Source organism: Dermochelys coriacea, chromosome 4, assembly GCF_009764565.3.
Source record: "Dermochelys coriacea isolate rDerCor1 chromosome 4, rDerCor1.pri.v4, whole genome shotgun sequence".
Taxonomy (NCBI): Eukaryota; Metazoa; Chordata; order Testudines; family Dermochelyidae; genus Dermochelys; species Dermochelys coriacea.
Window position 1 is genome coordinate 101,555,177 of NC_050071.1, and position 14,438 is coordinate 101,569,614.

Genomic DNA, 14,438 nt, shown 5'->3' on the forward strand with positions numbered 1-14,438 from the left:
CTCATCTTTGTATTCTTGTGCCTCAGGGCAGGGGAAAGCAAGTCCCAAAGTTCCATGAAAGTGCCCTTACGCGTGCGAAAGTTTCGCAGCCACTGGGAATCATCCCAGACCTGCAACACTGTGCTGTCCCACCAGTCTGTGCTTGTTTCCCAGGCCCAGAATCGGTGTTCCATGCCACGAACCTGTCCAATTGACACCATGATGTGCACATTGCAGGGGTCTGTACTTTGTGAGAAGTCTATGTCCATGTCCTCATCACTCTCGTCACCACGCTGCAGTTGTCACCTCCTCGCCTGGTTTCACTTTTCTTGCAGGTTATGGTTCTGCATATCCTGCTGGATAACGCGCGCAGTGTTTATAGTGCTCATAACTGCCGTGGTGATCTGAGTGGGTTCCATGTTCCCAGTGCTGTGGCATCTGCGCTGAAAAAAGGCACAAAACAATTGTCTGCCTTTGCTCTGACGGAGGGAGGGGTGACTGACAACATGGGTTACAGGGTTGACTTACAGGGAATTAAAATCAACAAAGGGGGTGGCTTTGCATCAAGGAGAAACAGAATGGCCCCCTCAAGGTTAGAACTCAGAACCCTGGGTTTAGCACGCCGTTGATTTCACGGAGGAAGGGAGGAGAAAATGAATACAAAACAAATCTGGTATATTTCTTGTTTTGATCCACTTCATCTAACTTTATACATCTGTCAGGCAGCAGGCAGTGCAGTACGACTGCTGGCCATCGTCATCTCCTGAGTGTTCGGCAGAAGATGGTGCACTATGACTGCCTGCCTGCCATCGTCGTCTCCTGGCTGCTCCTTAGAAGACGGTGCAGTAGGACTGCCAGCAGAACTGAATTGCCATGAGATAAAACTTAAAAGGGAAATGACCTGGCTGAGTCACTCCCAAGTTTGCCCAGGCGCCCCTGACCTACCTCACCGAGGTCGGCTAAAAGAGCACCCTGGAGTACGGCGACGATGGCTACCAGTCATATTGCACTGTCTGCTGCCAAAAGGCAATGAGCTGCTGCTGTGTAGCAATGTAGTACCGTGTCTGCCAGCACCCAGGAGACATACGGTGAGCTGAGCGGGTTCCATGCTTGCCGTAGTATGGCGTCTGCATGGGTAACCCAGGAAAAAAGGCGCAAAACAATTGTCTGCCGTTGCTTTCATGGAGGGAAAGGGGGGGCCTGATGATATGTACCCACGACAATGTTTTTGCCCCAGCAGGCATTGGGATTTCTACCCAGAATTCAAATGGGCGGCGGAGACTGCAGGAACTGTGGGATAGCTACCCACAGTGCAACGCTCCGGAAGTCGACGGTTGCCTCGGTACTGTTGACACACTTCGCTGACTAAATGCACTTCGAGTATTTGTGTGGGGACACACACAATCATCTGTAATAAAATGCTTTCTACAAAACCGACTTCTATGAATTCAACCTAATTTCATAGTGTAGACATAGCCTTAGAATGCTGGTATTTTCCCGCCAAATCAAAGCTTATGAGGATGCTGCATCTACAGTCTGCTGTGCGATAATAAAAATGGGAGCTAAGAATGGATGGTAAAAAGGCTGAAGACTTTTGACAATGAAAATACCTCCATCGTAGTATCGCAGGCCCTATCTACATGGGCAGAATGGAGGCTTTTTTTCCTAACCAAGTTAGGTCAATTGAATTAGTTCAACTTGACTGAACCCTTCCTTCCTCTGCTCCCTCGCCCCCAACACCCGGGTAGATACAGTTTAGCATCTTGAAGATCACTTGAAATGTAAAGTGGGATGCCTAGGCTACCACCAGACTGACTAAAACCATTTTAAAGGTGTTAAACTCTGTGCCTACATAGGTGCGTGTGTTCATTCAAGTTAAACTAACAGAAAAAGCACTTCTTTTGCCTGCATGGACAGAGCCTTACTTTGTAAAAAGTAATCACTGGTGCAGCTGGAAGTGAATGCTGCTGTGTCTGTTTAACTAATTTGTATATATTGACTCTTATTAAAGAGAGCAGAGACAGAGACCACACATCTATTCCTTCTCTATTTCCATCATTACCTTTGTGCTAACTGCTTAGTGGCATGTTAAACAAAACAAGTCTAGCTGAACATCTGTAAATTCAATCGTGCAAATCATCCCAGACTCAGCACAAGTGGTTATGCGTTTAGAGCAGATTTTATCTGGAAATTGAAATTACTACTGGCCATTGTTTTGGCAACATCTGTTTTCCTCATGTAACTTAACTAAAAACTGTCTGAAAATGCACTGAAGACAGACATTTGGATAAGATTATAATGTGATGGTTCAAGGTGTATGAGCCGTTGAAATATGAGATTGATTTAAATTTCTCAGTGGGGCAGGAAAAGACTTTTCCCTGCAATCTTGTCTTCAATTTTATTTTTTTAATCCTATGAGACAAGCAGTTCAAGCATCCATTTGAGTCTAAGCATACAAAAGTCACACTGTTCAAAAATGGTCTAAAGTAAACCAGTGCAAGCAAAGTTTTAAACCAATGCAGAGTATTCATGCACAAAGTTGCCCTGGTTTAACTAAATCAGTGCAACATCACATCTTTAGTTAAACTGGTGCAACTGTGGGTGTCGACCAAGCCTGAGAGAGTGTGAAAGCATGGATCTTTCCATTTACTGCTTCAGAGACAAGTTTCCCAAAAGCAGTAGAGCCACTAAAGCTCCTGTTGTTACTTGGGGAAAAGAGAAATAAATGCCCTGATCCTGCAAGTGTTCTCCGCGGGCAGATCCCTGCACCATCACAAAGCTTCATTGATTTATCTGGGGCTCTCTGCAAAGGTGCAGGCATCCACTGGGACCTAAGGACTGGTCTACATGCAGAAGTTGCACCACTGTAGTTAAATCATTGAAGTTAAATCAGTACAGCTCCGATTTCGGGAGAGTCTTCACTCAGTTTGAGAGTGACATATTTGTGTAGCTTAGCTTAGTTTTAGGCCTTCTTTACAAATCATGAAACAAAAGAAGGCAATTTGTTTTTCCTTTTCAGGTTTAGCTTAGTTAAGCTAAATGGGTGCAATTTGTGTGCATGGCCAGGACTCTAGTATAGACCATACCAGGAATGTAAATTCTGATCTTCCCTAGGTTTGCAGGAGGACCTCCTGGATGTCTCCTAACATGTATATTATAAGCTCTAACACCTTAATTGAAGGGTCTGGGTTGTTGAGTATTTAACAAAGGCTTCCCTTCTCTAAAATGTACGTTAGGGCTTGTCTATACTGGCACTTTACAGTGCTGCAACTTTCTCGCTCAGAGGTGTGGAAAAACACACCCCGGAGTGCTGCAAGTTTCAGCGCTGTAAAGTGCCAGTATAGACAGTGCAGCTCCCAGCGCTGGTAGCTACGCCCCTCGACTACACAGCCATGCTTTAACGTTGCTAGTGAAGACATGCCGTGAGTCACTGAAGTTCAATATGTGTTAAAATAGAGTTTTAAATGGTCTGATTAAAAATCCCCTTTCCTTTTATTTACTGAGCCTTCAGTCTTGTGATTTGTTCTCTGTGTGTGTATATAAATCTCTCCTCTGTTTTTTCCACCAAATGCATCCGATGAAGTGAGCTGTAGCTCACGAAAGCTTATGCTCTAATAAATTTGTTAGTCTCTAAGGTGCCACAAGTACTCCTTTTCATCCTTTAACTAGTTCTCCAGTTATCATGCAATTCTCCAGGCTAGAGAGGAGCTGAATTTCTAAAGTAAAACTCAAGCGTGGGGGGGGGTGATGGAGGGGGGAACCTTGAAGAAATATATAGACCTTCTTTATAAATCATGAAGCCAAAAAAGAACCATTTGTTTATCCTTTGCAGGTCAGCTTTAATTCAGTGTTCAAGTGATCTACAGGGCCTTGTGTGGGTTTAGATGAATTTCACCCCAAATGACTGGGTTCTCCCAGATGATGGAGGTAGGCAGGGGTCCAATGTTAGGCTCTGATCCTGCACTGAGATCTGCTAGTATGGGCACCTGTGCCTGTGAGGAGTCTTGGGAATCTGCAGGCATAGGGGTCTGTCCTGGTTGATCCCAGTGTAGGATTGCGGTCTTAGTGTTTTAGATTTCCTGACACTAGCTCACAGTGACTCAGGGTAGAAATTCTCCAACAATATGCAAGCAAAACCAAATCCCATAAGCTAGATATGTTTAAGGAATAATGTATTCTAATAGTGCTGAGCGGAGAATGGTGATTCTGTTTTGTGGAGGATTTTGTGATTGCAGAATTTGGTTTTGTTTCAGTGTGGAATGAAAGCTAGCATTTTAAAAATTCTCAGCCAAGTGGAATTATTCTTCTCCAGCCAGCTTTACTGGGATCCCGGCCTCCAGGGCAATTTGCATTGTGGGCTATCACAGAACAGGGCATCCTGGATGCCCAGGGAGCCCCGATTCAGAGGAAGCCTGCCAGGCAGCCTGCTGACGGTTCTGGGAGCTAAGGAGATGGAAGCCCAAAAATCTGGGCTTCTAAGTATTCAGCTCCCTGTCAGCCCACCAAGTGGCCTGCTAAGGATCCAGACAGGAAAGATGGTAGGTTTTTGAGGGAATTTCATCAAAGTAGACCCAGTCTTGTGGACCATTTCAATGTTCATGAATTGACAAACATTGACAAAAAGAAAAGGAGTACTTGTGGCACCTTAGAGACTAAAATTTATTTGAGCATAAGCTTTCGTGACCTACAGCTCACTTCCGATGCATCCGATGAAGTGAACTGTAGCTCATGAAAGCTTATGCTCAAATAAATTTGTTAGTCTCTAAGGTGCCCCAAGTACTCCTTTTCTTTTTGCAGATACTGACTAACATGGCTGCTACTCTGAAACCAAACATTGACAGTTTCATTGAAAATTTTCTGACCAGTTCTATATTACAAGTGAACCTAACAGGATGGCTAGTCAGGTTTCACTCAACATCCCTCAGTCCTCTAGTGAAGCAGGCGAGGGAAGAACGGGCCTGATGAGATGGAAACATTTTTGACAGTTAGAAAGGGGAATGACACTAGCTTGCACTGGATGAGCAGCCCTGACAGCTTGTGAGAGACAGAGCTGGCCATGAGGTTGAGAAATGCATGGCTACGTTTATTATACTGATATTTCTATCTTTCCTCTGTGACAAAACTTTCTAACACCACAATGACGTCTTATGAGACAGACTTAACTATTGAATTTCCATATATTCCTTCTTTATATCAGATAGCCGTGGCTGTATGATTATACCCTTAAAAAGTGCTGTAACTACCATATTGCTTTGTTTGACTTCATCCTATATAAAACTGTATTTTCAGAGGATTTCCAGAAAACAAAAATATCCAAAAGAAAACCAGTCCACTGTGAATAGGGCTGTTCTGACCCCATTAGCTGGGTGGAGCCTTTGAAGCACAGTCCCCAGCACCTGTTGAAACTATTACCTCATTCCATGACATCCTGGGCACATGTACCATTACTGTGCTACTTGGACGACTACAGACTTTGAACACAGTTGAATGACTACCTGGAGCCAGCTGAGAGTCAGAGGTTTTGAGAGGCCAGAGAAAGCATCAGAGACAATATAGTTCTTTTTTTATATTTTTGAACCTAATGCACCAGTCTACTTGCTCTTTGACCGTTAATTGCCATCTAAACAACAGAGGACTTTTGCAAAGCACAACCATTGTTTAATTTGTAACTCCTACCCTGTTTTGAGATTACCTTAAACTCCAGCTTTTGTTATAGACTGCTGCAAAAGAGAGTGAAAGTCATTTCTGGAAAAGAATCGCTCTGTTTGCAGATCAACACAAAGCACGGATAGTCAATGCAAGCTATTCTGGAAGGTCATCCGATGAAGTGAGCTGTAGCTCACGAAAGCTTATGCTCAAATAAATTTGTTAGTCTCTAAGGTGCCACAAGTACTCCTTTTCTTTTTGGAAGGTCATTGTTTTTTGATTTGTCGTCACCTTAGGTGATTCACCTGTGCTCACAGTGAACGATTTGAGGAGTAGGTTTTATAGACCTGAAAGAAGTGTAGAACTTGGAAGATTAGGTCAGGGAAAGGGAATCTGCATAGAAGGCTAGAGGATTAGAGTGGGAGACAGACAATACTAGGGCAGTTATTTATGTGGGTTGGACAGAACGGTGGGTGAGAAGGAACTTCGTTCTTGTGGGTAAGGCACTAGCCTGGGACATAAAAGATTGGGGTTCAATTCATGGCTCTGCCCCAGACTTCCTTTGTGATCTTATGCAAGTTGCTTCATTACTCTCTGCCTCAGTTCCTGATCTGCCCACCTTTGCCTGTCTTGTCTATTTAGACTATAAGCTTTCTGGGGAACAGAATGTTTCTTACTATGTGTCACTTCTACAGCACCCAGCTAGGGTGACCAGACATCCCCTATTTAAGCCCTCCTGCAGGTGTCCTGACTTTTTCTTAAAAATGGGCAAATTGTCCCATATTTTCTGTCTCCCCTCCCCATCAGTACTGGCGGGTCCTGCTGCTGACCTGATCCCTGCTCGCCAGCCGCCTGTGATGAGTGGCAGGGTCCAGTGGCCGACAAAGGGGGTGGGTGTGCAAGGCTGGGGCAATGCTACAGCATGCTGGGCCAGCCACTCCCCCTGCTGGTCCATCAGCTGCTGGCTCTTGGCCAGCAGACCCTGCTCCCCCCGTCCCGTTTCCGGCCGGCACTGGCTGTGTGCTGCAAGCTGTAGCGGCTGATGAGTGTGGGCAGGTGCCAGGCGGCAGCTGGTTGTGTCGCCTCTGCTGCCCATCCATCAGCCCTTTATGTGCTTCCCCTCTCACTGTCCTCTCCCTGCTTTGCCCCATCAGCCTCCAACTCCCACTGCTTCTCCACATCTCCCCCCCGCCCCCCCCAGCAAGGTGCATGCTGCTCCCAGCGCTGTGCGGAGAACCAGCCCCTGGTTAGAGTGCTCGGCTCACCAACAGCCTGGCTGGCAGGCTCCTTCCTTCCCCCACTGCCTCTGGCTGGGTCACCGCCCCGGGAAACCCCAAGATGCTCCAGCCCGGGGGACTGACCAAGAGGAACCAAATTCCGTATGTGCCAAAGCCCTGCACAGCGCTGGTATGGGGAAGCCTCTCCGCCCCTCAGCTATGCTGTGGGGTGGGGGGGAGGGTGGGGAGAGAGTGATTTCCAGCCTGTTCACACCCTGAACCTGCAGGCTCCACAGGGGCTTAGCACCCTCTTCACCGGCTCCTTCAGTCAGATTCCCTGGGCCCTGGTGCACAATGCATCCTTAGGGCTTAACCCCTTTCTGCCCACACTGTAGTCGGGGGTCAGGTGGCGGCTGGGTTATGTTGGTGGCCAGCAGCAGCCTGGAGGTGTTAGCTGCCTTTCAAGACTGTGGGCAGAAAAGGACAAGCTGCTTCCAGTCACAGGGAGTGTGGGAGTGGGAAGAGACGAGTTCTACAAAGACACCGGCCAGATCATCCCATCCCATGGCTGGAAGCAACTCCCATCCCTTCCCTTCTGCACAGTGCCGAAAGGCTGCTGCTGGCCACATTCTGGTGTGAACCCTGACAGAAATCTGGGGGGGGGGCATGTGACCCTGCATGCCCCCCCCCCCCATGTGTTGCCTTGGGAAGTCATGGCACCAGGTACCAGGAAAGGCGGGTCCATCCCGGGGGCACAGCCAGGCAGGGTGGGGAGGGTTGGTCTGTCACCCCCCTGCCCCATGTGAGAGAGGTGTACTGGAGAGAGAGAGAGAGAGAGAGAGAGAGAGAGAGAGAGAGAGAGAGAGTGTGTGTGTGTGTGTGTGTGTGTGTGTGTGTGTGTGTGTGTGTGTGAGAGAGAGAGAGAGCTCTCCCATGTGAACCCTAAAGCCTTAAAGATAAGAAGGTAAACAAAAAGAATCCAGCTATGCAGTATTTCTTTTTAATGGAGACACAGTCAACTTGATGTTAATTTGAACATTTGTACTGCATAGTTCTGACTGATTTGCCATTGAAGTCGTTTGAATATGAATAATTTTACTAGATTTCCCGTATTCAGCATAGGGAAATATGGTCACCCTACACCCAGCACAATGAGGCCCTGAGCTCAGCTGGGGCCTATAGATGTTAACAAAGTACAAATAAAAATAAGTAAGGAAATAATGTAAATCTAAAGATAATTGTGGTGTCCTTGGCAAGCCCAGCTGAATGGGAACATCTAGTCCTATACAAGGGGAAAAAATCCCAAATCCCAGCTCCATAAAGTGAGTTTCTTCCTTTTCTTTTGGGAGATGGGACTGGAAGGGCACTGAGCCCCAGGACAGAGTGTACCCTGATAAATAAATACTGTGAATTACAAAAAGCCCCCAGCATCAGCCTTGGGCACTTCACGGGAATGCCTCAAAAAAGGCAATATATTAAAGCTTCGTTCGAATCAATTACAGTCTTTATTTCCATTAAGAGATATTTAATCCTTACTCTGAGCAAAAGGAACCCATACACAGGACAGAGAGAGGTCTAGCACAGACTTTTGTCCACTGGCCTTTGACAAAGCCTCTTTGATGGAAATGCTGGCCCTTTACTGGGTTGTACATGTTACTTTTTCTTGGAATAGCAATTCTTCCACTGCTTACTGGAAGAAAATCGATGGTTTCAATGAAGCTTTCTTGAATAGACTTTATGGTGCTGTGCCCCAGATGCGTTCTGGTTTCTGCAAAGCTAGATGATAGCATGCTCACAGGTATGTTTGCCCTCTCCTTCCATGAGTGTAGGGGTAGCAAAAAAATCTGTATTTGCAGAAAGTTGGCAAGGGAGTGAGGGATGGCAGCTTTGCAACAAGCTCATTCCCAACACCTTTTTGTCAACCTTAGGGAAGCCTCTCTGGAAACTGCTCCCTGTGCCAGGTGGGAGGGGATTTGTGTACCACTGTTTCCTTTTAAACCATGTGGGAGTTTTTGGTTTCCCCTGCCCCCTGAGCATGCCCCATTGATGAGGATATAGCAAAAAGACCCAACACCAACACAGCAGAAGTTATGGAGGGCAACAGTTCACAATCTCACCTGAATGGATTGTTTGAACTGAAATAAAAAATGGACTCTTGGTGAGTTAGGTTAGAGTTTTAGGTTAACTGCAGAGGTGACTTGTTAAATTGTCCAAATTGTCCAAATACTATTCTGCACATTGGGCTGAATGAGAGGAGTAATATTGCATGCTGTGAGAGTAAAACAAAGAGGAATTGAATTGGCCAGAAAGATCTGTTTTTACTAAACAAAGAATTCTCAGTCTGTGATTAACTAATTTCATGCTGAGGGTAGAACATACAAATCTAGGCTCTTTCATGGAACAGTACATAACAATACCAGCCCTGTAGCAGGGAGAGCATGCCACTGCTGGATTATCTGCAGTAAACCTGCTTAAGAGAAGTTCAGTAACAAATACCTATTTATTGCCACCATTAGGAGTGCTGCAAATCACAGATACCCAGATAAGCCTGTTTGGGCTTCAGGTGCTCATCTCTGGTGCTGGCCATGTGAAACCCAATTTGTTTGTTGCAAATTTAGCACGTCAAATTTGTTCCATGTCAGGTTTGAATGATACTGTGAGTGGAGCTAAGTGTCCTGAGATTTACAGAATTAACGATCTACGGACTCCAAAATCCTCAGATGGCCTTTAAGAGACTTAACAGGATTTTGGGGGGGGGAAAAATTCCTAGCTCTTCGAAGAGTAAATAGGATCTAAGGGAAAAATGAGTTTCTGTTGGTTTGTTAATTCAAAGGGGTAGATAACAGAGATGACATCAACATGGCTGCCAGCCTGGAAAAACTTTTGAGTGGATTATAAACAACAATCACATCTTAAAGCTGGAATGTAAACAGAATGAAAAGTTCCTGGAACATATTTATAAATGCCTGGAGTCTGCATGAGGGTGAAGTTATATCCCTGGTTTGCTACTGCTGGCCTTTGTGCTTCCTGCAAAGGAGATATGACATGACCCCCAAAATATGCGTTGCAAACTTGCTGCTCAAGCCAGAAAAGAACCATGCTTGGCAGGCTTTAAGGAGAAAGCACCATAAGTTGGCAACTGCCCTTCTCCCACACTCACGGTGGCTAGAATGTTTGACAAAAGGCTGTGCAGAGGGTATATTCTCTGGGCAGTGTGCCTGGGAAAAAATGAATAGAGGCAATGGGCTGGAAGAAGTAAACAAAAAGGGCCTCTACACACAATGGGAAGATGTTTGGTGAAGATGAGCTGCCCTCTGACTTTAAACAACAATCAGACTCAGCCTACCTTAGTAGAACCCAAGCCCAGCCTCTCCCCACACACCTGGCCATCCATCCTCTTTATGGACACTAGAAATCAGAATGGAAAGTGTCTATTTTAACATATCAGAGGGGTAGCCGTGTTAGTCTGGATCTGTAAAAGCGGCAAAGAGTCCCGTGGCACCTTACAGACTAACAGAAGTATTGGAGCATAAGCTTTAGTGAGTGAATATCCACTTTGTCAGATGTATGTAGTGGAAAATTCCAGAGGCAGGTATAATGCATGCATCTGACGAAGTGGATATTCACCCACGAAAGCTTATGCTCCAATACGTCTGTTAGTCTATAAGGTGCCACAGGACTCTTTGCCTATTTTAACATAAATATTTATTGCATTTTCTTATCCTTGCAGGTATTTTGTAGGATTACAAAGAAGAAATCTGATTAAGTAACACAAAACTTGTTACAGCTTGTGTTGGGATTTAGGCATAAACAGTGTTAGAGTTGGGGTTATTATTTCCTGTTTGGATTCCTCCGGAAGATCCCTTCCTCGACTGAAATATTAGGCTTGAAATGGATGGAGAGGAGGAGTACAGTTTATTGTTTGAGTAGTGTGGCAGTTTTCCTAAGTACTTAGAGGCAGATCCTGCAGGGGGTTGATTGCCCACAATGCATACTAAATCTAATGTTCATCTCATTGGAGTTCTAGGACATTAGAGTTTGATCCTATGCCTATTTAATCAATAAGAGGACTTCAGTGGAAGTTGGAGGAAATCCTTAATGCTGAGGGTATTTTGCAACCTGTATGGGGAATTACATATGTTCTAACAGGCCTGAGGGCATATGTTCACCTCTGAGGGCATTTCAGAAGGATCAAATAATCAGAATGAAAACACAGAACATTCTTAATTGACGTAATACTTGTAGATCTTTTCTTGCTGCTGTTGTTTTTGCCTTTCTAGTAATTTTGTGCAAGTGTTTTATGTGGCCAGGTAGGGGAGCGGCAGCTAGCCAACAGTAAGATCCTGCAGGAAAAGACTTGGCGTTTGGACATATTAGGTAGGCACTCAAAAAACCCAACTCCATTTCCTTATATTTTGTCTTTTTTAAAAAAAAACAAACTCACTAATATAGGTGAGGAATAAAACAATGTAGAATCTGAGATTGTGTGTATCCTGTTGTGCTATAGTATACAGTGTATGCTTACGTGAAGATGCCTTCATGTGCCATTATTTTACCTCTACTCCAGTACTGTATTTTGCCCAGTCTGTTTTTTTTTAAACAGCATTTGAGTGACTGTGTAAAGTATAGGGTAATTTAATCTGCATAATTTTACAGAGTCTGTGAACTTTCCCAATTTTTTTTTTTTTTAAAGCAATTTCCCTGAAAGACATGGTGGGGTGAGAAGATGGTTAAGAGAATGATTGGTCACAGTGACTTTAAAGAATAAGAATAAAAAATCTTTATGCTACAATTAGAGTAATTATTTCTCAAGCACATGGCAAATCCATAGTATGATCATAGTTGATGATAGTATTGAAAGCCATCCACATGTGGCTCAAGTATTGTAATTGTGAGATGGCAGTGAAATACAGTTGCATTTCCATTGTGCTATTGAACTGTAATGTGCTTGATTTCTTATCTTAATTATATTTCCAGGCTTTTTAGTGTCAAACTGGAACAATGCTTACAAGCTATAGAAGAACATTTGTTCGTTGAAGAGACTTTAATGTTTGGAATTGAGCCAACCAATGAATCCATTTCTTTTCCAGAGAATAGGCTCTATTCACCAAAGTTATCAACCAGAATTTCACAGTTAAGTATGACACGTGGGACTGTTTTTATAGTGAAGTAGCTCATGATTATATACACTAGTAACTATTGTGTTGGCGTTTCTAGTAGAAACCCTCCTTTCAGAGGTTTATATCTTGGCTGTAAAAATGTGCTTCACATGGCTCTTTGGCATGGCAGATCCCCCCTGCTTAGGAGCAAGGACAGTTTATTGGCAATATCGATGTATTTTTTCATGATAAGAAATTGAGCTGGAATTGAAAACTCTGTGTATTGAGACGGTGTGGCCTAGTGGATAGAGCACTGGACTGGGATTCAGAAGGCCTGAGTTCTAGTCCTGGCTGTGCTACTGGTCTGCTGGATAAACTTGGGTAAGTCACGCCATCTCTCTGTACCTTGGTTTCCCCATCTGTAAAATGGGGATAATGATACCTCCCTTGTAAAGCGCATTGAGATCACTGATGAAAAGTGCTAAATATTATTAAATGCTTAGGCCCTATCTCCATTAGATAAATTTGCATCAGTCTAACTTAATTGATTTAATGATGCCAGTGTAAATCCCCAAACCATGATCCAACCAGTGGACCAAATTTGGTGATGAATCCTGGTCACGTGCCATCTGAGGCACATTGTGCATACACTAAGAAGATGTAAAGCAGAGTTTTATTCTGGTATGATTTAATTCAATAAATTGCCAAAGTAGTATTACCTATTAAAAGACTTTATCCTGCAGTCCTTGCACTATTCATTGACTTCAACGGGAAGTTTGCTTACTCCCCTCATTGAGGGTATATGTCCACTTTTTATTAACAAGATTCACAATCTACAGGTTTTGATAGATTCCTGCCACAATTTCCAGATAGCATGAGTAGACAAGAGACTTTTCCTCCAACCCTCTATGTGCCTGGTTGATCTGGACTTTACCATACTAGTGTATGAGTATTCTCCAGGCAGGATTACTACATTCGGCTCTACTTGGGGCTACATGTGAAGACTACACAAAACGAATGCAGAATACGGCTGACCACTTACTTAGCAGAATTTTGGATGGGGCCTGATCTGAAGCCTACTGAAATCTGAGAGAGTCTTTCTGCTGACTTCAGTGGTATTTGGATCAGGCTCTTACAGTGTATTACACCTTTACTCCCATAGACTTCTAGAGGTGGTTGAAAATTTTCTGAGGAAAATTTCAACTTTGTGTTGAAAAGCTAAAAACCTGAAAACTGTTTTTTTGTTTGTTTTTGTTTTTCAGCCAAAAGCTTTCAGGTTTTTGATGAAAAATTTAATATTTTCTAGGAAAGTCAACATTTGCTTTTGTTTAATTGAAAACCCAATTTTGATGCAAAATTTTCAACCAGCCCTGAAGGGTTCCACTTTGTTTCTGGTTACAATTCTAAGTATTAATATAGAACTACAAAGTCCTACTTGGTTTGGAACTTGGCTTTCTTAGAGACCATTGCACTGTTCATGCTCCATCTCAGAACTTCTGTTGAAACTGATTTGAGAGGTGGGCTGCATATACATGAAGGTTTAAGAGTAGTTGTGGCACCTTAGAGACTAACAAATTTATTTAGTTTTCCAAACTCCAAAGCAGCATCACCCCTACTTAGCCTAGAACTATGTAGATTTGACTGCTCCAAAGTACATAAGTTAGTGCAACACAAGACAGTGACTCTTACAGCAAGCTGTTGTCATTGAAATGTACACTTCTACTGTACACTTTGTCCTGTGCTTAGAAATCATCTTATTCAGGAAATTATACCATACACTAATGAACTAACTGGTTTCTGACTGAATGGAGGTTATTTATTTTGTAACTTTTACATCAATAAATAAGGTTCAGTTAACAGTAATCTAATTAGCTGGGGCTGGGTTTCATTTTGCACAATACATTTCAAGTTAGAGGAAAGTGATCCTTCACTACTATGCAGATGTAAATGCAACACCTAGGTATGTATATGTGTGGACAGCAAAAGCAGAGAACGTTAATTTAGGCTAAGACTGAAAAAAATGGAAGCCTAAATTTTTTCCTTTTTATTTGTTAATTATAATTTAATAATCAATAATAGGTTCTAAATCCTCAAAGACCTGAAATAAGTGGCCTGGTTTTCAAAGGTGCTGAGCATTCAATAGCTGCTGTTGAAGTCAGTGGGAGTTTTGTCATTCTCTTTAATGGGAGCAGGATAAGACTCAAAGGCATTTTGTGAAACAATTGTGTTTTGCTAGATGATTCTGTGCTTTAGAGAATCAGTAAGCAGTGTGTGCTCTATATAGAAGTAATGTATAAGGGCTACGGCATTTTTATTTAAGCACATTGCTAAACTGTTGGCATTGCACCTGCTATTTAACTTTTTGATGAATGATCTAGCAAACGGAAAATGTTTCCAAACGTTTTCAATTAAACAAGAATTTAAGAATGGAAATTGTACATGTATGTGACAAAAAGAAAAGGAGTACTTGTGGCACCTTACAGACTAACACATTTAT

The 14,438-nt window shown here is 43.4% G+C and overlaps 1 protein-coding gene across 6 annotated transcripts in view; it reads right to left on the minus strand.

The window, feature by feature from the left end:
• C4H4orf19 (chromosome 4 C4orf19 homolog) overlaps positions 1–14,438 on the minus strand; it is a 64,474-nt gene that overhangs the window by 39,881 nt on the left and 10,155 nt on the right. The window contains exons 1-2 of one of the 6 annotated variants that reach the window (XM_043513975.1): positions 12,040–12,050; positions 7,124–7,130 (exon numbers count right to left, since the gene is read on the minus strand). The exons of the other annotated variants lie outside the window; for them this stretch is intronic. The gene's annotated coding sequence lies outside the window, so the exon portion shown is untranslated. Of the gene's footprint in view, positions 1–7,123; positions 7,131–12,039; positions 12,051–14,438 lie in introns of those variants that run through there. 6 annotated transcript variants of the gene reach the window in all.